Source organism: Nelusetta ayraudi, unplaced genomic scaffold (genome assembly GCF_046127955.1).
Source record: "Nelusetta ayraudi isolate G7.1 ecotype Tasmania unplaced genomic scaffold, CSIRO-AGI_Nayr_v1 ptg000168l, whole genome shotgun sequence".
Taxonomy (NCBI): Eukaryota; Metazoa; Chordata; class Actinopteri; order Tetraodontiformes; family Monacanthidae; genus Nelusetta; species Nelusetta ayraudi.
This window is the reverse complement of record NW_027466218.1, coordinates 986364-1010689: the sequence shown is the minus strand read 5'-3', so window position 1 is coordinate 1010689 and position 24326 is coordinate 986364. Positions and strand designations below refer to the sequence as shown.

The following is a 24326-nucleotide window of genomic DNA, read 5'->3' as shown; positions in this document are numbered from 1 at the left end:
TCTATTTGCAGCGTCCTCGCGGGCGCTAGCCTAGCGCTAGCCTCTGCATTTGAACAGACATCAGTCAAAGTCGTCCTTCCAGCCTCCGCTGGATTGATACACCTTGAAAGTAATGAATATATTTCCTAAAACGGACTTCCCGGGGTTGATTCATCACGCCGCGCTATCTCGCTTAGCAACGCGAGGCTCCTCGCCCCGCCGCCGCCGCCGCCATCACACTCGCTTAACGGTGGCTAATTGTGATAAATCCGGAGGGCCGGCGCAAATAATAGGCTTTTAATTGGCCGTCATTTTTTTCTTTTCTGTTTGGTTTTTTACTTAAACGCGGGACATGGATTTTTTTCACGTCGTTGGAGGCTGAGGCGGATTCAGCTTAAAGAGCAGCAGCCTGATGACAGTCAAACAGGTGAGGGAAGTGGAGGGATGGGAGGTGAGAGTCAAAGAGGGAAGAATTTGGCCCCTTTGGGCTTTTCTCCCAATGACAATGTAATGATAATGAGGAGCAGGCTTTGCCAGGCGCGTCCACCGCTACTTGACAGGCCAATCATGTTCCAGCGGCGGCCGGGACATTAGTTCCCCCTTTAAATGCTGATTATGTAAAAAAAAAAGAAAAGAAAAGAAAAGAAAAAAAAAAAAAAAAAAAAAGGAGGGGGAGGCGCCTCATCCAGGGACCCCGGCCGCTTCCGTTTCACCTTGACTATCAAAGTGTCTGCGCGAAGGGTATTTTATGACCACGGCAAATCAGAACAGATGAGACACAACAGGGAGATATGACAGCAAGGAGGGAGGGAGAGTGAAAGGGATGAGAAGGCTATGAAAAAAAGGAAAATCAGGAGGACGGGGAGAGAGAGAGAGAGAGAGAGAGAGAGAGGGAGAGGGAGAGCAGATGCCAGAAGGAATGCAAGCACTTTCTTTTCCTCCCTCCGTCTCTTCGTCTTATCGCTATTTCCACTTCCTGCTCTCCCTGCGGACTGTACGCCGCTCAAAAGGCCGAGGCCGTCCGCCCATCAATCAGTCGCCATACGGGTCAGACTGGGGCTGTGAGTTCGCCGTGAATGTGGGCGTTCCGTGCAGGTATTATGCAGTCGGGCCACAAGGGGGGGGGGAGAGAAGAAAAAAGGAAGAAAAGGAAAAGGCAGCAGGAAATAGATGCACTGGTGCGGCTTCCGCAGCGCAGGAAGAATTAAACCCCTCCAGTAAGAGGAGTCGTTGAATTGCACATCAATTTGGGCTACAGCTGCAGCAAACAGCATGTGAGCAGTGATTGGGGGGAGAGAGAGAGAGAGAGAGATAGTGAGAGAGAGAGAGAGAGAGAGAGAGAGAGATAGTGAGAGAGAGAGAGCGAGAGAGGCAGAGAGAGAGAGAGAGAGAGAGAGAGAGAGAGAGCGAGAGAGGCAGAGAGAGAGAGAGAGAGAGAGAGAGAGAGAGCGAGAGAGGCAGAGAGAGAGAGAGAGAGAGATAGCAGGAGGCAGAGAAAGAGAAGAGAGATTGCGGCGACGCTGGCGGAATAACAAGTCATAGCTCAGCCGAGACAGAGCTTCACCAGGTTCAGGAAAAGGTGGCGTCCCCCAATTTACACAAATAAAAGCGGCCGGGCGGCGCAGACAAATGTGTGAAGGGAGGAAGAAATGGACAGAAGGGAAAAAACACCGGACGGCCTGTTGTTGCTCTGGTCTGCCACCGGAGGCGTGCGGTGGGCGAGTGAGTGGGTGAGTGGGTGAGTGGGTGAGGCTGCTGCACCTCCGGGATGGCAGCCGGGTTTAAAACACTTCTGGAGAGACAGTTTCACATTGAGCGAGGGTTTTGTGATCACATGTTCTGCAGCTCACACACGACGACGACTCAGCAGTGGGTCGCTCGCCGCTAATTAACTGCTGACCGGCAAATTCAGAAAAAGGGGGTTTCAATTGCGCAAAATAGGCATGTTTTATTATTTTTTAAGTGGAAAAAAGTATTTTCCAATTCATAACTAATGTTATTTTTTTTTGGGGGGGGGGGGGGGGGCGCGGGGGGGGAAGTAGGTGCGTCGCTTTCTCATTTCACATTTGTCCGAATTTAATGAAAACAACGGCAAGATAAATATCTGACTGGCCTGCTCGGGCCTGTGATGTGATGTGCTGTCACACGTTATTAAAAAACTCTCTCCACTTTCTCAAAGACGACATGAGGTCCAGAGAAGCAGCGGCCGTGTAGGAGCGGCCAGCGAGCGGCCAGCGAGCGGCCAGCTACTGTCCTGTTTTCTAACTGTTTCCAAAGAGGGCGCACGCTGACTCCTCGTGCGCGTCACCTCTTTAAGAGTCACACGGCGGAGCGCCACGACGAAGCCGGCGCATTTTTTCCACAGTAAATAAACGGCGGGAGAGCAGACGAGGGTCACTGTGTATCCAATCACTGGGGAGGAAACAGCAGCAGAGCGAGGAGAAGAAGAAGAAGAAGAAGAAGAAGAAGAAGAAGAAGAAGAAGAAGAAGGAGAGGGAGGAACAGCAGCAGGGCGAGTGGGGAGCATTTCAAGCACGGCTCCACCTGTGTCGACATCACAGCGGCCGGGCGACAGGCTGGAGAGAGAGAGAGAGAGAGAGAGAGAGAGAGAGAGAGAGAGAGCAAGCCGGATGATGACTCCCTGCTGCTCCTCCTCCTCCTCCTCCTCCTCCCCCTCCTCTTCCTCTGCTCCTCTCCACTCTGTGAGATTAAAACGACTCGACACAGATTGCAGCCTCCTCGACATCAGCGGCCGCAATAAAGTGATGAAGCCCGGCCCATAAAATAAAAAAAAAACTAATTTCTTGCTCAATGGTATAGCGGAGAGAGCAGATGTCAATTTGAAGCACAGTAGCAGCAGCAGCAGCGGGGGGAGGGGGGGGGGTGGAGAAAAGGATGGAGGAAGGCCTCATTTTTTTCCTTTGTCATTTCCCAAGTGAAAGAAGGATGCGATGAAATGCAGCAGCAAATGAATGAGGGAGTCCGATGAAAGAAAGAACGGTGGTGGTGGCGGGGGGGGGGGGGGGGGGGTAACATACAGGTTGCCGCAGCAAATTCCTCTTCATTTCGTTCCGACCTCAATCACGATCTTAACAGACACATTAAGAGACTGATGGATGGATGGATGGATGGATGGGCTCAACTTCCATCACCTTGTTAAAAGCCACGTCCCAACCAAGACTTCACTGGCCCAGCCCCAGAGGTTTATTGATGTGTCTTTGCTGGTTTATGTCTACTATGTTCCAGCAATTTCTATGTCAAACTCCCTATTAAAATATTCATAAAAATGAAGCCTCGTCCTGCAGCTGGACGGGGGGGGGCAGCGAGGGTCAATCACCCAGCATCTTCACCGCCTCCTTACGCCCCCCCGCACCCGCACCCCGCCACCTCTCAGCCTTCTACCATTTCAATTTCCTCCTGAATCTGGAGTGAAATTGTGGCGAGAGCTCTGGAACAAGGTTGCGAGTCGTATCTGGCACCATCGAGTAAAAACATGTCAATCATTTCAGGCGGCCGGAGCACGTCTGCGGCTTCGGGGAATAGGCGGCCGCCCAATCCGGGGAGGGAGGGAGGGGCGGGGGGCTGTTATCACATCGCAGGAAAGCATTAGGAGTGGGGGGGGGGGGGGGTTTGGGCGGGTTGTAGGAGGGCCGAGGTGATTGGATTTGATATCTGGACGGCCTATCAGGCGCGGCGGTCCCGGCGGAACGTGGGGAATCAGAATGGAGGGATGGAGAGGAAGGTGGGAGGACCTGAGAGAGAGAGAGAGAGAGAGGGAGAGAGAGAGAGAGACTCCACTTTGTTTGTTTGATTTGGATGTGAGGCGGCAGTGGAGGACCCAAACCGACCGGGAATGTGGGCGAGTCCTGTGAGCCGAGCTGGATAACCTAACTCTCTCTCTCTCCCTCTCCCCCTCCCTCTCTCTATCAGCCCCGTTGTTACCTGGGAGAAGCTCAACCTGTCCGCTCAGATAATGGTCACCGGGCCGAACCTGCAGCGCCGCTGATTTATTGCCAGTGGCATATCAATTACAGCACTCGCCACTGGAGCAGGGGGGAGAGAGGGAGAGAGAGAGAGAGAGAGAGAGAGAGAGAGAGAGAGAGAGAGAGAGAGAGAAGGTTAGGCGAGATGGGAGGCGGTGATGATGATGAGGAAGAGGGTGAGAAGAAGCGGCATTGAGACTCTTCAGCACTGCGTTGCAACACGGGTGGGTCACGACTGAGAGGTGGTGGTGAGAGAGGGAGGGGAGGGAGGAAGGAGTGTGTGTGTGTGTGTGTGTGTGTGTGTGTGTGGGGGGGGGGGGAATGAGAAACGGATGCAAAGGCCCCAGAAGCTCCTATAATCATTTACTGAAGAGCTGCAGCAGGAAGCTGAGAAGACACTCGACTCCAGCAGGTCTGTTGTCTCCCGGTGGGTTCGAGGGCCATTACCCCCCCCCCCCCCCCCCCCGCCCGGCACACCAACAAGTCGCAGGTCAAAAAAACTCACTCCAAGTGGTCATTTACTGAGAAATATGCTGCACAAACAGGTGTGGGTGCAGATTTTCCCATCTTCAAACTCCTGAATGTCTGACGGAGGGCCGGCTTTCATTCCGATGCTCGATGGTGATTTATGCACAGCGGAAACCCTGGTTTTGTGTGCAGCCCAAACTGTTTTCACCTTGATCCAGACTGCTGGGTAAATAAATAGTCCATTAACAACGAATTAAATAGAGAGGAACGAAAAAAAAAATCACTGTGACATTTTGTGCGTTTCAACATTCAGGAGGTGGGAGGGGTGGGGGAGGGGGGCAAACCCTGCTGCGGATCCACCAATGAGATAACACCCTTTTCCTGCAAACACAGCATCACCGCGAAGGAATCTTCCGTCTGGAAAGTTGCTCAGCCTTTCCAAAACCAACATCGGGGGCCCGACAACGCGCTTATGCAAAATTTGCAAAAAGGGCCAAAATTTGTGCGTTGGGATGATGGTATTTATTGCAGAGCTGCAGAGCCGCACACTTTGCCACCGCTTGTGCTCCGTCTCCTCTTAGGGTCTGTTAACATGCAGAGCCGAGCGGCTTTAGAACACAGCCAAAATATTTATTCAAGAGAAAGAAAAAAAAAAAAAATTGGGGGTAAGATTAGGCTCTCTCACCCAGCCCTGATATATATATGCGGAAACGAAGGACAAACAAGAAAAATAATATAATTATGCGCATGCAAATCCAAAGAGACGTGCAGAAAAACCCCCTTAATGGGTCTCTGCCATAATCTGCCCTCCACCACCCCTTCACTCAGCAGCCGACGCACTCCAGAGTCTGTGGGGGGGGGGGCTAGACTGTAAGGTGGGGTGGGCGGGGGACTGAAACGCAGGAGGGGGCGACAGAGAGGTGGGGGAGGGGTGGCGCGCTTACTGAGCAGAGCGGAGATAGAAGGGGAGTCAAACCCCCCCCGAAAGCCTTAATCCCCTCCCAGGGTCTGCTGCCTAATCTCACCGCCACTATCTGCATATGGGAGGAATGGATTACCATCCCCCGACACACCGACGGCTGGCGGCTCACTGGGAACACTGGTGGAGTGCTCCACCAGTGTCTGCCCCTGCAGGACTCCAGGTCCTGCAGGGGAGGCGGTCCGCAACCGGAAAAAAACTTCTGAGTGGGCGGAAGCTCCGCCCCCTTCACCTCCAGGAGCTGGGTGCTGACGTGTTGCCATCACATCCTCAAAGTCAAGGACTGGGTTCACTGGTGGTGTTGTTGTTGTTGTTGTTGTTGTTGTTGTTGTTGTTGTTGTTGTTGTTCTGGTGGTGGTGGGCGGGGCCACATTCGCCCTCTTATCGCATCAAGGGGAAAAAAAACCCCAACAAACTAAAGTCCCGCCACGGCAACAAAGCAATCACTCTGTCCGCCAGGGGATTAATGGGGGAGCGTTCACATTATTGGAATAACTGGCAGGAACGTCATGGGAATATCATCTGGGGCCATCTGTCGCTCTTCACCGAGCGCTTTTCGTCCCACGATCGCGACCGCAGCGTGCGGGCGGAACTGAAACTGGTGGGTTTTTTTTTTTCTTTTTTGTTTTGTCTTAAGTGACTTAAAGGCTCTGTGAAGTGTGGAGCAACTTCAGGGCGGATGACGGCACCTTTCACCTTTCACCGCGTCCCTCCCTCCAGCTGGGAGCTGCAGGTCGCTCAGATCTGATGTGCAAACGCAGCCACTTGCAAAGGACCGCGGCTCCCGCTGCCTTTTGTTTTACTTCTCTTTGTGGCCGCAAAGCAAACGTTTCAGGTGTGAATGTGTGTGACTGCCTTTGCATATGAGGCACTGAAAGAAAGCAGCCCCTCCCCCACCTCAAAGAAAAGAAGGAGCCCACTGGCGTTTCAACACAGAAGTTAAGAGAAAATGACGTCAGGGGTTCGAGAGAAACGCAACGGCTGGATTGAGCTCGAGTGTGTGTGTGTGTGTGTCGTCTGGGCAGTGATTGTTAACAGTGCGACGATAAACTGACGACTGATGTCACACATTTCCTCACTGGTTGGATTCATCGGGCTGAATTCGAGAAACGAAAGGAGGAGCTGTGAGAAAAAAAAATATTGCCTGCAGAGGTCCAGTCACACTTCCAAAAGCTGCAGCAGCCATAATCCAAACAGGGACAACTGCAAGTCTCACACCCAGTGTGTGTGTGTGTGTGTGTGTGTGTGTGTGTGTGTGTGTGTGTGTGTGCGTGATAGAGCGAGACAGCTGCCACTTTGAGGCCACAGACAGACTTCGGGCAGCACGACACAAGGAAAAAAAAGAAATCTCCTCTTGTTCCTCACGGTAATAAACACATAGCAACTCCTTTGGCTTGGCGGTTGGATGGATAAACCAGCAGACAGACTCGATGACCTCACCGGGTGTTATCAGCTTGCACTGCTGCTGCAAGTTTATCTAAACCGCTGGACTGAGGATGTTTTTTGTTTTTTTTTTAATCGAGTGACCAGAAATTTACCTCCAAACTTCCTTAAAATTAGAAGTCAGGTCAGAAGCGAGGCCATGTTTAGGGTGAGAGTTCGGCCTGGGCTGTGCAGAAGTGAGTGTGTAAACTCTCACAAGAAGACAGAGAGACGTGTGTGTGTGTGTGTGTGTGTGTGTGTGTGTGTGTGTGTGTGTATGTGTACGTGTGTGTGAGTTGTCGGGGTGCAGAGCACAGTTGTCCCTGTCCTGCCTGCAGTTGGCCGACACGGGACAAATAAAGCAAGGGGCTGTCAGCTACCAGCGGGTTACAGAACATAACACACGCACACACACACACGCAGCGGTGTCAGAGCAACACTGACCCCTGCTCCTGACACCTCTCTGCTGCTGCTGCTGCTGCAGCCTGGAATGCAGCAGCAGCAGCGAGCTGTGGTCAACTCGCTGTGTGGAATTCTTCACCTCGTGGAGCGCAGACATTCCAGCTATATGTGACTTCTGATTGCACCACAATGGTGCGTGTGTGTATGTGTGTGCGTGCGTGTGTGTGTGTGTGTGTGTGTGTTGTGTGTGTCTGGATCCTCCCCTTTTTCTTGTCATTGTTCTTCTTGTCATTTCTTCTTGTCAGTTTCTTGCACACCTGCTGGGCGTCGCGAGCTCCACCTCAGCACCTCTGGGTCTCGCTGGCACCACAATAACACACCGGGGGCGGACGCCCGGCATCTGCCTCCGTCTTTCTAGTCCCTCCCCTGTCCAGCGGAACCAGCTGACTCGTGTCTCATGCCGCCTGCTCCGCCACAACCCCCTCGCCCTCCCCCCTCCCCCCACCCCGACTGCTCCAGCGTCCAGTTCAACGGGATCATCAACACGAACGCCGGAGCGCGGTTCTCTCGCCCGCGCTTCTTTTCGGGAGGGTCGTGGGGAGGAGGGGCTGTGGTTCACACTCGGAGGAGGACGCGCGAGCGAAGAGCGGCGGCCGCCGACTGAAGCGGCGCTGCCCACGTTTCAGAGAGGGAGCGGCACAAACACAGGCGCACCAGCACGGAGACGCAGGCAGCGTCAGATTAGTGGTTTTACTCTTAATCTCTCGGCTGTGTTCGCCGCGACTGGGTCTTTCTTTTCACGGTAAATCCTGTGCGTTTGTGTCTGTCAGTGTGTGTGTGGGTGAGCGTGAAGGTGGGAGAGGTGTGTGTGTGCGCGGGGAAATGTAGGTCAAGGCCGCTGCGAGCCTCGCACAAGTCGAAACGCAGCGCGGCGATGCAGCAGCCTGTTCATCGCTGGCTGTACGAGGAGCCGACAGAGGAGACACAGCAGCACAATGGCTGCGACTGACGACCAGTGACGCGCAACATCCAGAAGCATTGCGAGGAGAACTGCAAATATGTGCTATGGCTGGGCGATACGTCAATGTAAGAATCATACAGGATATCAATATATTTTCAGAAAACGCAATAAGGAAAAATAGACCTGCAAATAACAAGAAACTGTTGTTGACACTTGGTGGAGTCGAGATATAAAGTAGTATGAGAAACAGCTAATAACTGTACGATCAATACATGGAGCTCTAGAATTTCACTCCTGTTGTTATATCATACATACATCATCATCTTGACGTTTGACTTTGACTGAACCTTTAGCTGAAGAAATATCAGGACATCCATCATACCTCCATATTCAGCCTAAATACATCGAGACATGAGTTTTGGTCCACGTCGCTCAGCCCTGATCTGTGCACGAGCCTTTAAATCAAATCAGACTTCGATGAATTGTGAATCGGAGTGTTTGAATTTACTGCTACGAGAACAGAGAGCAGCTTCAGTCAAGTCTCTCCCGCTGCTACTAATTCTTGCCAAATCCTCAAACTTCTCAGCTAATATTCCAGCCAGCCTCTCAGCCCCGGCGGCAAACTGCTGCTCAGCGTCTTTATCTCGCCATTGGATCAGACTCACATCATCCTTCTCACCGCTTTAATATCTGCCAGCGCCGTTTGATGAACGGCGCGGGAAAAGTAATAAGGCCACGAATTCCTTGAGCAGGTCTCTCGCCGAACCTGCGTCTGTTGTCGAGCAGAGCGCGTCTCCTCCGGCGGGCCAACTGAATTACGAGGCGCGTTTGTCAGTGTCGGGGGCGCTCTTGCAGCTAAGCGCACCTCTTGCAGACATCCGAACATTTTGCACAGCCAGGTGCCTTTTTCTCTCCCTCTCTCTCTCTCTCTCCACGCTACTGCGAGTGACGACAGGCTCAGGCTCACCAGGGTGGTTAAATCAGGACGTATCTTCTCACAGTTGGTGGGTCATATTTTTCTAGCCTGGGACTGGAACGGGGAGATCCCCTGTAACTGGACAATTTGTTCCAATGAGGCCGAATTCCACAAATTAACTTTATAGTCGAGTGGAAGGAGACAAAAGGAAGCCCTGTGTGCGGTGCATCCACCCTTGAAGGACTCGTTCTTAACACAACAAAACCCGACGCATTCTTTCATAGCGCTGCTTGTGTTCTCCCCGCTGAGTTCACCGTAATGGAATGCAGCCTGCTCTGCCTCCAAACGGCTTATTACCGGGTCCTCGACGGCAACGACACTCTCTCTCTCTCTCTCCCTTCCTCCCTCCCTCCCTTTCCTCGGCTTTCTCTTCCTCACACCCTCCTTTTATGAGTTTGATTGACCCTTGACATCCGGAGAGCCGGAGTGGGAGCGCATCTGCGGTGCTCTGTAAAAACTTTCCGAGGAGCGGCTGCGGCGAGAGCGGGAGCGCCATTATAAAAAGTGCTCTCCGAGGGTTCGGGGGACAGCGGCGGGTGGAGAAGGAGCGGCCTCCGGGCCAAAAGCCATTAAAAAGAATGTCCTTTTGTTTTAATGGTACCATAAAGGAAGTCCTACACCCTGCGGGAGACTCACAGCGAGGCGCCGGTGAAAGACCAACACTGTCGGCCGGCTGCACAACTCCTGCCTGAGAGCGATGAGCAAAGAGCAGGCGGCCCGGCGACCATCTCAAAAACAACCTTTGAAAAGCCTCAACCCGGCCATCCTGGGTCAACAGGGTTGATATTTATGACATCAATAATATTCAAACGTACGATACATTCAACTGAAGGGGGAAACTCCTAAGGTAGTTTAAGACTTACTTTCAATCAAACTGACAGGTTCATTCTTACTCAAATCAACAATCCTCAGATCTTCATCCTCCAAAATGTGTTACTGGCAGAGGTCAATTTTCAATAAGATTTAGGGCCAAATTATTTTTTTTTTCCATCGAGCAAAAGATGATTTAACTGCTGTTTTTTTAGACCACTCCTCAATATTGACTGTTGTCCGTGTATCCATGTCTCCAGTCTTGGACCCTCGCTCGCTAATATCGCCCCCAGCTGGAAATTCTGCCGGTTGCGCCGCCGCCGAGCCGAGCCGAGTCGAATTGGAGTGCCGTGCCTCTGCTCATCACGCTTATTGAAGCAGACATGAAACTGACCATCTGCTCTCGGTCTCGGCCATTACATCATCTAATGCAAGTTTGTACAAATAAATGCTCCGCTCTCACAGCGGTAGACCAACAAATAAAGTCCGAACAAGCGTTTCCTTGACGGCTCAGCTCCGTCTGCGTCCATTAAGGCCGCTGCCGACTGCCGGACATGTGACCGCGGGGCTTCACTCTGCAGTCCAAATGGCTTGAGACAGGCGTGTGGCTCGTGTCGCATGATGTCGAGCCGAGTCGGATCCTCGGGCGGGTCACGAGACAGCGGGAGCCGAGGCGGTTATCGCAGTTTAGGGAAGAGACGAGAGACTGAAAAGGAGAATTGAGTGTAAAAACACGCGATGAGGTGTAAATTGTTGCTTGTCCGGGCATCTGAGAAAGAATCTGACAAAGAATCTTTGTAGGAGGAAAAAAGAAAGCACTCGACAACAACTGAGCCAATTTGCCACCAGATAATAGAGTGACCCGCTGGTCAAACTCATCACAGCATGCAGATAGATCTGCCACGGCCGACGCCTGAAACAAAGACAACAGCGCGGGCTCTCTTCGGCAGGACGAGAACATTCATTTCGTCTCAATGGGCGCCGTGGCGTCCCGAGTCATGTGAGCGAGGCCGCGGCCAATTATCTCAGGCCATCAGGGGCCATTGTGGAGCTGAGACAAAGGACGCGTGTCTCCGACCCGCCAACCGTTTTTAGCTCGGGAGCTCCGTCGCAAGCCAGCGAGCGTTCCAGTCAACAGGGAGCGAGACTCACTGTGTGTGTGTGTGTGTGTGTGTGTGTGTGTGTGTGTGTGTGTGTGTGTGTGTGTGTGTGTGTGCAAGCCTATTCACGTCACAGGGAAGAGAATGAGCTCAGGCGACTTCCTGGCTCGTCCCAAACCGTCAGCACATACTGCCTTCCTGTTTGAGCGCACAGCACTGCACACATCACTGCCCCACTGAAGAGACGGAGACGGAGGCCGCTGCATAAATGTGTGTGTGTGTGTGTGTGTGTGTGTGTGTGTGTGTCTAAAAAGCTCAATTGCACACGGTTGGTGGCATACGTAAGAGACACCGCTTTGCTGACTAAAAGGGCCTGGATGGATGTCGATTTTCTGCCACAATCAACCAAAGAAAACAACAAAAAAAAAAAAACAGAGGTTGCAGCAAAAGGCGCAGAGACAAAAGCAAAAGTGCTGCCAAGAAGTGTGCATCCACAGGGTGAAGGAAGGTTGGGGGGGGGTGGGGGGGTGAGAAGACGGCGCAGGTGAGACAAAGAGAGACAGAGATTTTTTTTCCCAGACAAGCAGCCGGGCGGAATGAGGAGGAATGGAGCGCGATAAGTGGAGAGGAGCAGTCTGTGCACGTTTGGCGACAAGGAGAAACTTTTCCTCTCGGCTAGACGCGAGACGCTTGTATGAGAAGCACACGCTCGACCTCGACGGAGGGCTAATTCATGCAGCCTTCGAGTGCGAAGCCAACATTTGAAAGAAAATGACCCGCACACATTATTTCTTGGCGCCTCACAAAATTTCTAAATTTCCCACCTGTCCACCACTGCCCCCAGTGGTTTGCTAAGGAACTGCTTTTTTTTGTTTCCATGGTACTGGACTACTGGAGAGATGTCGCCAGTCGTTCTGTGTGCGAGTTCAAATGCTATTGTGGGCTTTTCACCAATTTTATACATCCAGTAATGATTTAACTACGTTAATTTACACTTGAAACAAAACGAGTTTTACTCGTGCCGTTAAATTTACAACAACTATTACAGAGTCAAGCTCCAGTTAGAGCAACGGTCACTTGCACTGCAAGCGCATGAGAAACCGACTGCTTTGTTTTGCTTCGTGTTTTTCAGACAGCCCAAAACGATCTTTGTTTCCCCATCAACCGATGGTAAACTAACTGCGAGCCTCAGTCTGTCGACCCTTCTAACAACATTTTCTCCCTCCTGGTAAGATCCAAGGCCTGCAGTCTAACACAATTAGCCCACGATCAGAGCCTCTGGAGAGGCGCCTGACTGTTTTTTTGGAGCGCTCCCCATTAGGAGGGGCTGGTCCTTCTGGACGGACCAGAAGGACGGGTAGGATCGAGCGTGGCGGGGTTAGTCACAGGACGAAGTGGGAGGCAGCGCTAAGTAGCAACAGGAGGCAAAACATTAGCTCGAGTGTCTCTCAACTTGGCAGCAGGCGGCACGATTAATAACGCCGGCACTTGTGTAAATAGGGCGTGTGTGTGCGTATGAGTGTGTGTGTGTGTTCTGTGGGCGCCTGACTCCCTTTTGTGTCCGTCTGAGTTTACTTTACCGGACGCTCGCGTACGTGCGCAGCGGCGGCGGGGGAAAGACAGTGTTGGAACGGGGCCCTCGCCAAAGAGGTCGTTAGAGCAGAGAAGCCGAGTCCAGGATGCAGCTGCAGAGATTTCGGGGATGGGTGAGGGGAGGGAGGGAGGGAGAGAGGGAGGGAGGGAGAAAAGGAGCGCCGGAGGGCGGATAAGAACAGAGGTGGAGCGAGAGAAAAACACAGGGGCACGTTGAAAAATACAGTAATACGAGCGGAGGGGAAGAGAGATAAGGAGAGGCTGGCGGGAGCGAGGGAGGAAGAGTGGTGAGTGAGAGGAATGAGGGGAGGGAGGGGCAGGGGGAAGAGGAGGGGCAGCGGGTGGTGGGGGTGGGGGACTAAATTATACCAGCGAATCGTCCCGGCGTTATGAAATCCTCCTCCCGCCAAGTGTCGTCGGACTTTCCACACCCGGCCTCGCTTTGAGACTCGCTCATGACCGCCGTGACGAAAGCAAACGAAGGAAAAGAAAGAAAGACACCGACGGTTTGTCTCCGCCGAGTTCCACCGGCCCTGCGGTCTCAGAGGCAGCAGTGTTGAAAGTATGGATCACACCGACAGCGACCTGCCAAGTTCCATCGTCAAAGAGAAAAGTATAACAACATGGTTTGCGGGAGGTGGGAGGGGCCGAAAAGCGAGCAGGCGGTCTTTCAGACTCCGAGTGATCCAAACGCCATTGGATGTGACGGGAACGCCGTTCTGGATATTTTTCCCGTTGGAGGAGAATGTGCATTTGGCTTTTAGCTTTTTTTTTTTTTTTTCTCAAATTGCCGTCTCTCAACGTTGCGGCAGATTTTATTATTAAGTGCCTCTCTCGGCTCGGAACAATGTCAGCGTGTTAAACGCCGCAGCGAGCGCTGCGGAAAAAAATATCAATATCGCTGATAGAATTACGGCGCCGGCCGAGAGAGCTGAGCGACGGGCCGCGTTATCGCCGTGTCCTCGCGACTCCGCCGACTTCACACCAGGATCCCTCTGTTCACCCGGCCAATCGCTTCACACAGCAGGGGGGGGAAAAGAGAGAGAAAGTCAGGCCCACAAAGCTTCGGAATTAAACCACAACCTAATATGTCTTTGGTACAAGTGGGCCCTGACCTATTATTTGATAATGGGATTCAGCGCTAAGCCGCCCTCCATCGCCGCACTGCAATCCACTTGCCTCCGCAGGTCAGCTGACCCCACTCTGGGGCCGCCGCGGGACCCGGGCTCCTGTGATCTGTCTGGCTTGTTAGAACTCATGATTTCACAGGAGGGGAGGAGGTGGGAGGGTGCAACAGGAAGCTGTCAGCAGTCTTCGCTCTCGGCTCGCGACCTCGGCCAACAGCCCTGGACGGACGCGTGCTTATAAAGGTCCGGGTTAAAGGCCCACCGGGGAGGAAAAGCCCAGTCTGGACCTGGAGGGCTCGTCTGAGTTTCAACAACTGCCTTCAAGTGTAGAATTTGGCCTGATTTGTGATTCTTATATCGGTTAAAAGCTCAAGATACAAAAGCCCAAATACCCCAATTAAAGTGTATACTCAGCACAATCAATTTTTGGTTTTGGTTTTCTGACCCTTGAACAGTTCTTATTTATAGAAGAATATACACAGAGCAAAGGTCTTCAGGTTCCCAGTTAGCTGCCATCTTGTTGTGCCGCCGTGTTTCTAAAGAAGCCGTGGATTAAAGGAAGCCCACCTGGCAGGGCCCTAAGTACCAAACATGCAGTCCGACGGGCTTCCTTAAATATTTTGCACACTGGACCTTTAAGCGGCAGCGGCGGCGGCGGCGGTAGCAGCACGCACACAAACACACAAACAGCAGGTCTGCGTCTCAATCAGCCAAAAGAAAGATTTTTTTTCTTTCCATTCCGAGAGAAGTCAACTGACGCCTCGGCAACACGCGTGTGGAGCCGCCGTGCCGTGCCGTGCCGTGCCACGCCGTGCCGTGCTGCACTGCACCCTGACCTTTCCCGAGCCAAAGCCTCTCTCCCGGCGCCGTTTGTGCAAAGCGTCGTTAAAGTCCTGATGAATAAGTGGGACAAAACAAAGTGCCGGCGCGAGCTCTCTCTTCGCCACTTCTGCACAAACCACTCCCCCATCCCCCAACACCCCCCTCCCCCTCCCCAAAAGGCAGCATTAGCATCCCGAACGCAATTGAGAGTCTGCCTTGAAACGCAGACAACTCCTCCTGGAGGCCCGCGGTGTTGTTCTGAGCGGCCTCACCTGAAGACCCAAACAGTTTGCCGGGAGGAAAAACAAGCTGAATTTAAATAAAAGTCTGAGAGACGGCTCCCGGCAGAGACCACAGAGAGCCGCTCATTAATGTCCCAGTGAAATTCATTGTATTTTTCCCCCTTCAATTCAACTTTCTTTTTTGTATCGTTATTAAATGGATTTCTGTTTTGCTTTTTCATTAACTTTTTATATTGTTTTTCTCAAAGCTCTGGACAGTAAATGGGCTTTTCAAGTATCTGCACGTTTCCAACGGATACATGACATATTGAGAGAATTTGCAAAAACAGGCACATCCCCTGACGACAAGCAGAAAACTCTCCTCTCAGCTCTCCTCTGCTACTAGCAGATGCTTGTATGAAAAGCGCAAGCACAAAGCTCGACCTCGACGCAGGGCTAATTCATGAAGCCAACGTTTGAAAGAAAATGACCCGCGCACAGTATTTCTTTCGTGCCTCACAACATGATTTGCAAAATATTTTTTCAAAATTTCCCACCTGTCCACAGTTGGACTGCCCACTACTGCCCCCTGTGGTTTGCTAAGGAACTGCTTCTTTCGATAGTCATCGCAAGTTTCCGTGGTGCAGTAGGGCTGCGCAGCGTAGCTGCGAGTGCAGCTTTCTCCAGCCTTTGCTTATTTACTGGAGAGACATCACGAGTCGTTCTGTGTGCGAGTTCAAATAGCCGCAGGCTTTTCACCAATTTTATGTATCGAGAAATTATTTTACCAGGTGAATTTACACTTGAGACAAAATCAGTTTTGCTTGTGCAAAGCGCATGAGAAACCGACTCCCAATTCTTAAGGTTAAGTAACATTTTTTTTAATTTTTTTTTGGCGACTCTTTTTACTGGGCGAGTCGGCCGAGTGGCCACTTGAACTTGTTTGCATATTCTGAGAGCGGGGTAGCAGAGTTCACAAGGTGACGTCCGGGTGGTCCCGAGCAGCAGCGACCTCGAGGGAGCACCCCCCCCCCTCCCCTCCCCCAGTGTAAACACTCCTCCTTCTCCCAAGGAAGAAATAAAAACAAAAAATAGATCTCTAGTCCCTGATGAGCGACAGCCGACTCCGCCTTCACTGTCCGATCTCATCCACCAATCCAACACCCCGGAAATCAGAGGGCACCGACTTACTTGAGGGATTCGGATGGCAGAATGAAGACAGTGGAGGATTTTTTGGGGGGAGTGGGTGGGTGGGGGTTGGGGGGGCGGGGGGTCACACGGCTCAATCTGCCATTAAGAGGGGATATTGCGCGGCTACATATGGGGCTTAACAGCAGCCACGAGAAGCACGGAAGCTTCTTGGTAAGCTGATTCGCCGAGTGCGGAGGGATGGAAATAAGGGAGCACCGAGATGAGCAGATTAAGCGGGCCGACCGCGACAACTGCGACCATCGACCAATAAAATAGAACAAAAACACATAAAAACAGACATAAACTTTTAATCTGTTATCGTGCCGAGTATCGGAAATCCTGGAAAGCCCCTAAATGCACGTTTTCACCGTCGAACAGCTGCGCTGCCATTTTACAGACTCGCCCCCGCTGAGATATATATATAGATATAGATATATATAGATATATTTTTTATTTAATCAAATCGCAAGTAGTTTATCGCCCGGCCACGTTAGCGGCGCCGCGACCAGACACTGTCTTTGTGTGAAGAGGTTGGTGGGGGAGGGGCATCAGCGGTGGCAATCTGGGTCACTGGGTTGTTCTGTGCTGTAACCTGTGCAGATATCAGCGTGTGTGTGTGTGCGTGCGCAACCAGCTAAATTCAATCTGTTGTGCGTCTACACTGTGAAGAATCCTCCGTCAAGACGCGACGTGCCCCCCGACAGGAAGGAAGGAAGGAAGGAAGGAAGGAAGGATGGTCCGACTCTGATAGGAACCTGAAGCCGATGATTCACGACGAAGCATTTCTGTCGTAACAAACACACACGTGCACGTGCACGCGTGCACACTGCAGAGGCGGATGCAATTCACACTCTCGCTGCTCTGGATGGTCATAAAATTCGTCGGAAGCCTCTGAGGCCAACATTCAGAAGCAGCCTCTCGAAGCCTCCGAGTCAACAGCCTGCGCCGCCCGTAAGTCCAGAAAGAAAAGGGAAACACAGAAAGCTCCAGACTTCAGAGGGGGAGCCGCGTTGGCTGCTGCTGAGTAAACATGTGGTCTTCAGATGTGCTCTTCCGGCCCCACCTGTAACGACCGCACACGCGCTGCTAACACTGCAACACTATAGGCGCTTGTGAAGCCTGCAGGCAACGCAGCTGAAGCGCAGGGTAAACAACAAAAAAAGAGAAAAGAGAAGAAAGGAAGACACCCATCACTCTCACACACACACACACACACACACACACACACACACACACACACACACATATAGACAGACAGAACACAAACACACACCGGGTCTGGGGCTTCACCACAGTGGCGCCGGGGCAGGGCAGGCGGCAGCAGCAGCAGCTACTAATTAAGAGTGTTTGGCTCAGCGGCTGCAGTTCAGCGAAGGAGCTGCAGGTCTGCCGCTGCCGCTGCCGCCGGGCCTGCCAGTGTGTTTTGTTCCGTCTGGCCCCGCAGCTATAGGCTCGGGCCCCGGTTCAAGTCTTGCTGAGTCAGACCCCACTCTGGCCGTCTGGCTGCAATGCTGCTGCAGCAGCTAGCGGAGCAGGGGGGTGGGGGGTGGGAGCAGGGGCAATTTGCTCTTTCCTCCTTTTTTTTTGTTTCATGCCAGGATTTTCGCTCCTCTTTCAGTTTTCACTTCCGACCTCCCTCCCCTCCCCTCCCCACTCCTCCCCCCCCAGATTTTCTTTTCTTTTTTTATTCCGTCGCTCCACTTTCCAGCCAACATATCTGACTTTTCTGTTTTGTGCTTCCGCATGCAAGTCAATGTGATTCAATGAGCTTTTACAGGAGCGCTGGATGTGTTTTTGGAGACTAGAGGTGCACAATGACAAGGAAGGGGGGCGGGGGGGGGGGATCAAAACAGGAAATGCATTTGCTTTTTATATTTTTAATGGTCCTCCAGTGATCGAAGCCCCAAATCATCGTTTCTCCACATTTCGCTCTGCTCTTCCCTTCTCTGTCGCCGTCTCCCTCACTGTAATTGTTTCCACTTGTGGATACGAGAAATTCCTGCTCTCCTGCTGCAGCCGCTGATGAGTCAGACGCGTTGGGCAACTTTGGGAAATCTTCAGCCCAGTGGGTTCGCTGCACTGTCCACAAAAACAGCCCGAGATAAGATGAAACCATCTTGAACATCAATCTTTACATTTTTTTAAATCAAATATCAGAATTTAAAAAAAATATACCAGTGAAAAGTTTAAGCACACCTTCTCATGCATTTTTTTTTTTTTTATCTTTACAACTTTCTACAGTGCAGATGGATGAAGACATCAAATATATGAGCAAGATGTATGCAATTATGCAGCAAAGAAAAACTATTTAAATACTCTAAATATGGCTTTTATGAAAGGTGGCTATTTTGAATAATTTAAATATAAAAAGTGTTTGAGTTATTTTACATTTATATTGCTTTCAACATAAGTCCCTGTGTTCAGACGTAGTTCTGATGCCTTCAGTGAGAAACTGAAATGTCAACAGTCAGGAAACTGAAAGAAAAGACATTAAATCCATAGTCTGCGTCCTAACTTTTGACTGGTAATTTATGTCTAGTGTGATCCAAACTACTGGGTTATTATTGTGTGATGGCACCTTGCGACGACATCACCTTCCATTAAAAAAAAAAAGGAGCCTGGTGACAGAATAAGAAGCTTGGCCCCGGCCCCTCCGTCATTTAGCACGCGAGCTAATCCTATTGTTGTCGTCTGAGAGCCTGAGTGGCGGAGCTCCATGTTAAATCCTCGCTTTTGTCTCTTTGTGTCTCGCTGGCTGGCCGGCGGAGGCCTAAAATTACCGTCCTTCACGATATTCCGAGCTCCGCGGCTTGAAGTGGCGCGACGGAGGCGGAGAGTAGAGAGCAACCGGCCTCGCACCACCACCACCCGGAGAGTTTCTCCCTCAATGCCTTTTTTGGATGGACGACTCGACTGTGGACCCGACACCGGTGAACAGAGAAGTGATGTTTGGACGCCTCCAGCCGTGGGAGGAGCTATAATATGGAACGGGCCCGTTGTTGCAAACGGAACCTCCGGGTGTTTCCCAGGACTGCTGTTTGCATCGGTGCTCGACTTAGCACACACCCGCACACACACACACACACACACACACACACGTATATAAACTCGAACCGCACTTACTGTTTTGTTTACAGTCTAAACAGTGTTTCAGGAGTGTGTCGGTTTATTGTTTGCCTGTTCCTCTCTATGCTCCCTGATGTTTACCTCTGCAGAACAATGAGCTGGCCTGGGAAAACCTGAGCGCACGAGGTCGGATCGTCATCTGCGTGTGTGTGTGTGTGCGTGCGTGTGTGTTCTCCCTGAATATGCATTGTAATTTTGATTGCATTTCCTTCATAACAGTGACCACAATGCACTAAACGGTTGTTTTGTTCCGTACCAGTAGTTGAGCTCAATAAATCTGCTTTATTGTGTTTTCCCAGATTCTTTATTTTCTGCCCTAATTTACTGTTGGAGCTGCTTTTTATTTTACACTAATTTCAACCAATAGAGGCTGTGTGCAACATTGTGTTTTGCTTGTTGTTTCCCCCGTGCACTTTAGACAGTTTTGAATTGACATCCTGTTAACTGAATTTGCCGTGCAGAACATCACCAGAGGCTCAGAGGTCGTTCTCAGCTGGACCCTTGAACATGCTGGCACTACAACAGCCTCGCAGCAGGCAATGTACAAAAACATCTGCAACAAATATCTCTATGCATAAAACAACAACAACTTGGGCCTTTTTACACCTGTTGAATCTGACGATGATGATGATGATGATGATGTTACTTGGTGGAAAAACAGTCCTTCAGAAACGTCATTGGAGAAATACGTTGAACTTCCATCCTGCAATATTTCCTCCATGACGTCTCGTTCCCACAAAGACTGAGTGCGACCGACGCATCAATCGACACTCAACCGCCAAGTGAACACTGCGCGTCTGAATACGTGCACTGCAGACGGGCGCCGTGCCTCGGAGGTGGGGTCAAAAGGTCATTGTGTGCGACTACGGGCTGTTACTGCAGGCAGCCAAACATAAAACACAGTCTGTTTCTGCATGTAGGCCAGATCTGGGCCTCCTGCCAGCTGACAGTTGGGCTCAGTGTCTTATGTGGGCTTCCCACCGAGGCCGGCACTGATAAGCAGGGATAATATGGCGAACTGCGCCGGACCGTCACTTTGCACCGACTGACTCTTTGAATTATTTTTTAAAGCGTGGCGGGAGGCGGCTAATTTGCAATTTAGACATGGATCTACGGCAACAGATGGGACCACGACAGAGTGATTGTGTCTGAAAAGAAGTCGATAGCAAAACCACTGTATTGGAAAAAAACCCAAAAAAACAAAGAGAGGCCTCCTCCTTGTGTTTTTCCAGATCAGAAAACTGCAACAAAAGAGATTTAGGAAACGCAGCATGCTACCGGGGAGTAAACGCTGCACGCTTTTCATTAGGGGAGCTCGACTCCGAGGCAGACAGACAGAGAGGAGAGCGAGGCTGCGCCCATCCTCACTCTGGCCCGGCGCCAGGCCTGATCAGACCCAGGGAGACGGAGAAGAGAGGGTGGGGGGGCACACGAGTGGGGCAAACATTTCCCTGGCAGGATCCCCGGGACACGGCGGAGGCCAGGGTTCAGCCGGTGAAGGAGAGGCTGCGTGCCCGGCAGTCAATTAGCGTCGCGCATTTACACAACAAATGGAGCTCCCACAGTTTCTGCAGCGCTCGCTCGCTCGCTCACATGCGCGCCATTCGTGAGTGCATCCACTCTGGGCTCATCAGCACACACCAACGCAGGGTCAGAGAGACGGGGAGGGAGGGGGGGGAGGCGGCTATCTGCTGGAGTGGCACTCTGCAAACACTAACTCCATGTCTGTATCAAAAACGCCAGAACGAGTGTGCGGTGCGGTGGCAGAATCTATAGTGGCTGAACGCTCGGCCCTCGAGGCTTCTGCTTTCAAATCCATTCCTCAATACAATTAGTACAAGTCGACAAGAATGACAAAAAAAAAATGATGTTGCTTGTTTGACCTGTTCAATACATATGATTTCTGCATAATAATAATAATAATAATAATAATAATAATAATAATAAATAAAAAATGTTTTTTTTCCCCCAACAAAAATTATTATTTTGGATTTTGAATTGTAGAGAATTTTGAACACTTTTAGAGCTGGAATATAAAAATCTTTTTTTTTTTTTTATCATTTGTCCTTCCCGTTTTCCATGTTTGTCTGATGTTTTCATTTATGATTTGTATGTATATGTGATATCTATCTACCTATAGATTCATCCGAGCTCAACAATAACTTTTTGGCACGTTATCTTCATTGGCCAACCGTGAGTCTTTTGTTCAACAAGTTGTCCTGTCTGCAATGTCTTGCACAAAGTACACACATTCCCAAATCAACACATCAACACAAGACTTTTCCTTGTTGCTATCCTGAGGATAATTCAGGGCGACAAGTGAAGGTAAAGCCGATATCATCGACTCTCCTAAGTTGATCAGGCCAAGCTGTCAGGAACCGGCGACACCCGCCCTCACTCCACCATTCAGGCCAATGCGAGAGTTGTGTTACACTTCTCTGCACTTGCAGTATAGACAGAGCAAACCGCTAATGCAATCAACCACATTTCTCTTCCGTTGCTTTATCGGTCCTCAGCTATTAAGTGACCGCAGTGTCAACCGTGAGAGCAATCGAGGGAGAAGTGCGATTGATTTTTATGGGTAAAACAGCAATAAAGAGTTTGGAACTAAAGACAAAGGAGAAACAAGAGGGAACACGACACTGTAATTACCTGAACAAATGGCATTTTGGTTAGTGTAAACGGTGCAACATGAGCCATGAGCTGCAAGCTAATGAACCCGAGTAATTTGACAACACAACCAGCTGATTCTACACTGGCTGGTGGGAGGGTCTCCCCAGTCCATCCCAGCTTTTATTGGGCGGTTGGACCACTGTGGAGTCACCAGTCACCAGTTCACACACACACACACACACACACACACGACCCGATTGGAGTGACCCGATTTCCAACGCTCGCTGTGGAAGCATTGTGGCAACACTCTAATGACACTGGACCATGATAATCCCGTTAAAAAGAGTGAATTTTGCAAGCGCTCACAAATTTCACTTTCTTCAGCGCTTGTGGAGCTTTCACAGAGGGCAAGTGACAACACAAAGGCATTCGTTCTCTGCTATAAATGGCTTAAACACAGTTTGTTGTCCTCTTTAAAAGAACCAAAGTCGGTGCTATTAAAGTGCGACCAAAAAGTGGAACCAAGAGAAAACGGGAAACGGTTCTTTTTGCGTTCACATTGTCAGTTTTTTTCGAGAGAGGTCTCGGTTCTCTTTCAGGTCCACTTCAGCTCCAATGGGGGTCTCAGTCCTCTTTCTGTTCACACTACTGTAATTTTTTGAGCGCTCAGACCTACTGGCAAAAGGCGAAGCGGACCTGGAGCCCTTTGCATTCACAATGCGACTAACGCGAACCACAACACAGCCTTACAGAAAAACCGCTCGATTCACTTCAGAGGGGTCCAAGTACTGTTTAAGTGTTCACATATGCACATAAAATGCTGAGTCAGGGTTCTGAGCTCGCTTTGAGGGCTGGAAAGGGGACCAAGCGTAAGGACACCCTTAATCATAAACTATTGGATGCCCACCCCCCCCCCTCCCTCCCCCCGATGGCTGTTACTGAAGGGCCTTTACTGTCAACGTTCCGCACAACCATCTGTCACTCTCATTTCACATTTACATTCAGGTGAGCGCTGCCTCGCAGTCAGCGGACACACCTCAGCGTCCGGAAAGTTGGCTGCACCACAGACGCAGCTGACCGCCACAGTTAGCGCGGGGAAGGTGGCCGCTGACGGGCTGGCGAGCTTGTGCCGGTCACACCGCGTCCATCCGTCTTCCTGGCCGCACATCAATCTAACAGGGACAATTATTAAGTGGAACGTGACCGGCGCTAAGTGGATGAGAGGTGACCTGCGTGCTGTACAGCAATCAGGCCCCAAACCCGTCCATGGCACCCCCTACCCCCACCCCCAGCCACGGTCACCCTACCTCAACCTCACCCTCCAGCTGTGCTCTGAATAGGCCTCTAAATCACTCGGCCCGGGCCCTTTGATTGGTTGACCTCTCTGCATGATTAAACAGTCATTTTCATCACGTCCTCCACAGGAGTGGGACAGAATGAGTAAGAGGGAGAGAGAGCGAGACACGCGGACACTCTGATAAAGGAGCACCGGCAAAAAAAAAAAAACATTATGCCGACGACAACTGGGGCTGAATACCAAACTTCCATATATTTGTAGCACCAATCAAAATGTTCCGACCCAGTTAAACATTGAGAAACGTATCATCTTTTCATGCTAAATTCTGATCTATTTGCGAAATAAAGTCAATCTTGTGTCACTGGCGACATTATAAAGGCGTAACCTCAAGACACGCAAACTTTTGTTTACATTACAGTGAAAATTAGTGTTGTGCCAAAAAAAGTCTAGTCTCGTGCAGCTTCACTTCATTAAGGTGGATCCAATCAAAGCTCAAATCAACATTTTTAACAAGGATGTAGCGGCAAAGGACGGGAAGACAAACTTGATTTGGAGCAAATCCTGATTTAAATCACCAGTTAAATGATAAATATAAAAGTCTTGTGCAGTAATACCAATGTATGTTTATCGTTCAAATGGGTTTTAAAACATCTGGTATCAAACAGGTGTCTGGAACAGGTATCAACGCCAATTTTAACAAAAATTGCCAACGAATCCAAACATTTTGAATGATGAACGCAGCCCCAATGATGACAGACATTGAGATCAGAGGAGAAGGACCTGAGAAAAGGGAGTACACGCTTGTTGTAATATCACCCTGCATGAACATGACACACGCTGTCATGCTGAGCGTGCACAAGTCAACCTCTGCCATGAAGGAACGGGATAGGTGGACTCAAGTAGGCACCTTTGAAGGTCAAGCGGGGAGATGTCTCCGAGAAGAATCCCTTTATACTGCCACGACCTCGACTAAACGTTAAATGTTAATCTTAAACATGCGGCACCGGTGAAAAGCACCAAAACCAAATGCTATTAGGACAGATTTGGACGGATGGGCTCCCGCGTATCACCGGATCGCAATCATTATTACTGTGATCAGCAGACTGAAAGACTAATTCCTTGAAGTAACGAGGCCTGGAGAGGAGGCGAGCTCAACATTTCCTCCCCTATTTTCTGATAAAATCGCCACCACCCCCTCATAACATCTGTCTGGATTCAAATAAATAAGCCAGAAAGCTGCCGCGGCGAAAGCGACA

At 50.7% G+C, this 24326-nt stretch overlaps 1 protein-coding gene across 1 annotated transcript in view; it reads right to left on the bottom strand.

The window, feature by feature from the left end:
- The window catches only part of plxna1b (plexin A1b), a 183512-nt gene that overhangs the window by 148613 nt on the left and 10573 nt on the right, over positions 1-24326 (bottom strand). The gene's annotated exons all lie outside the window — the stretch shown is intronic.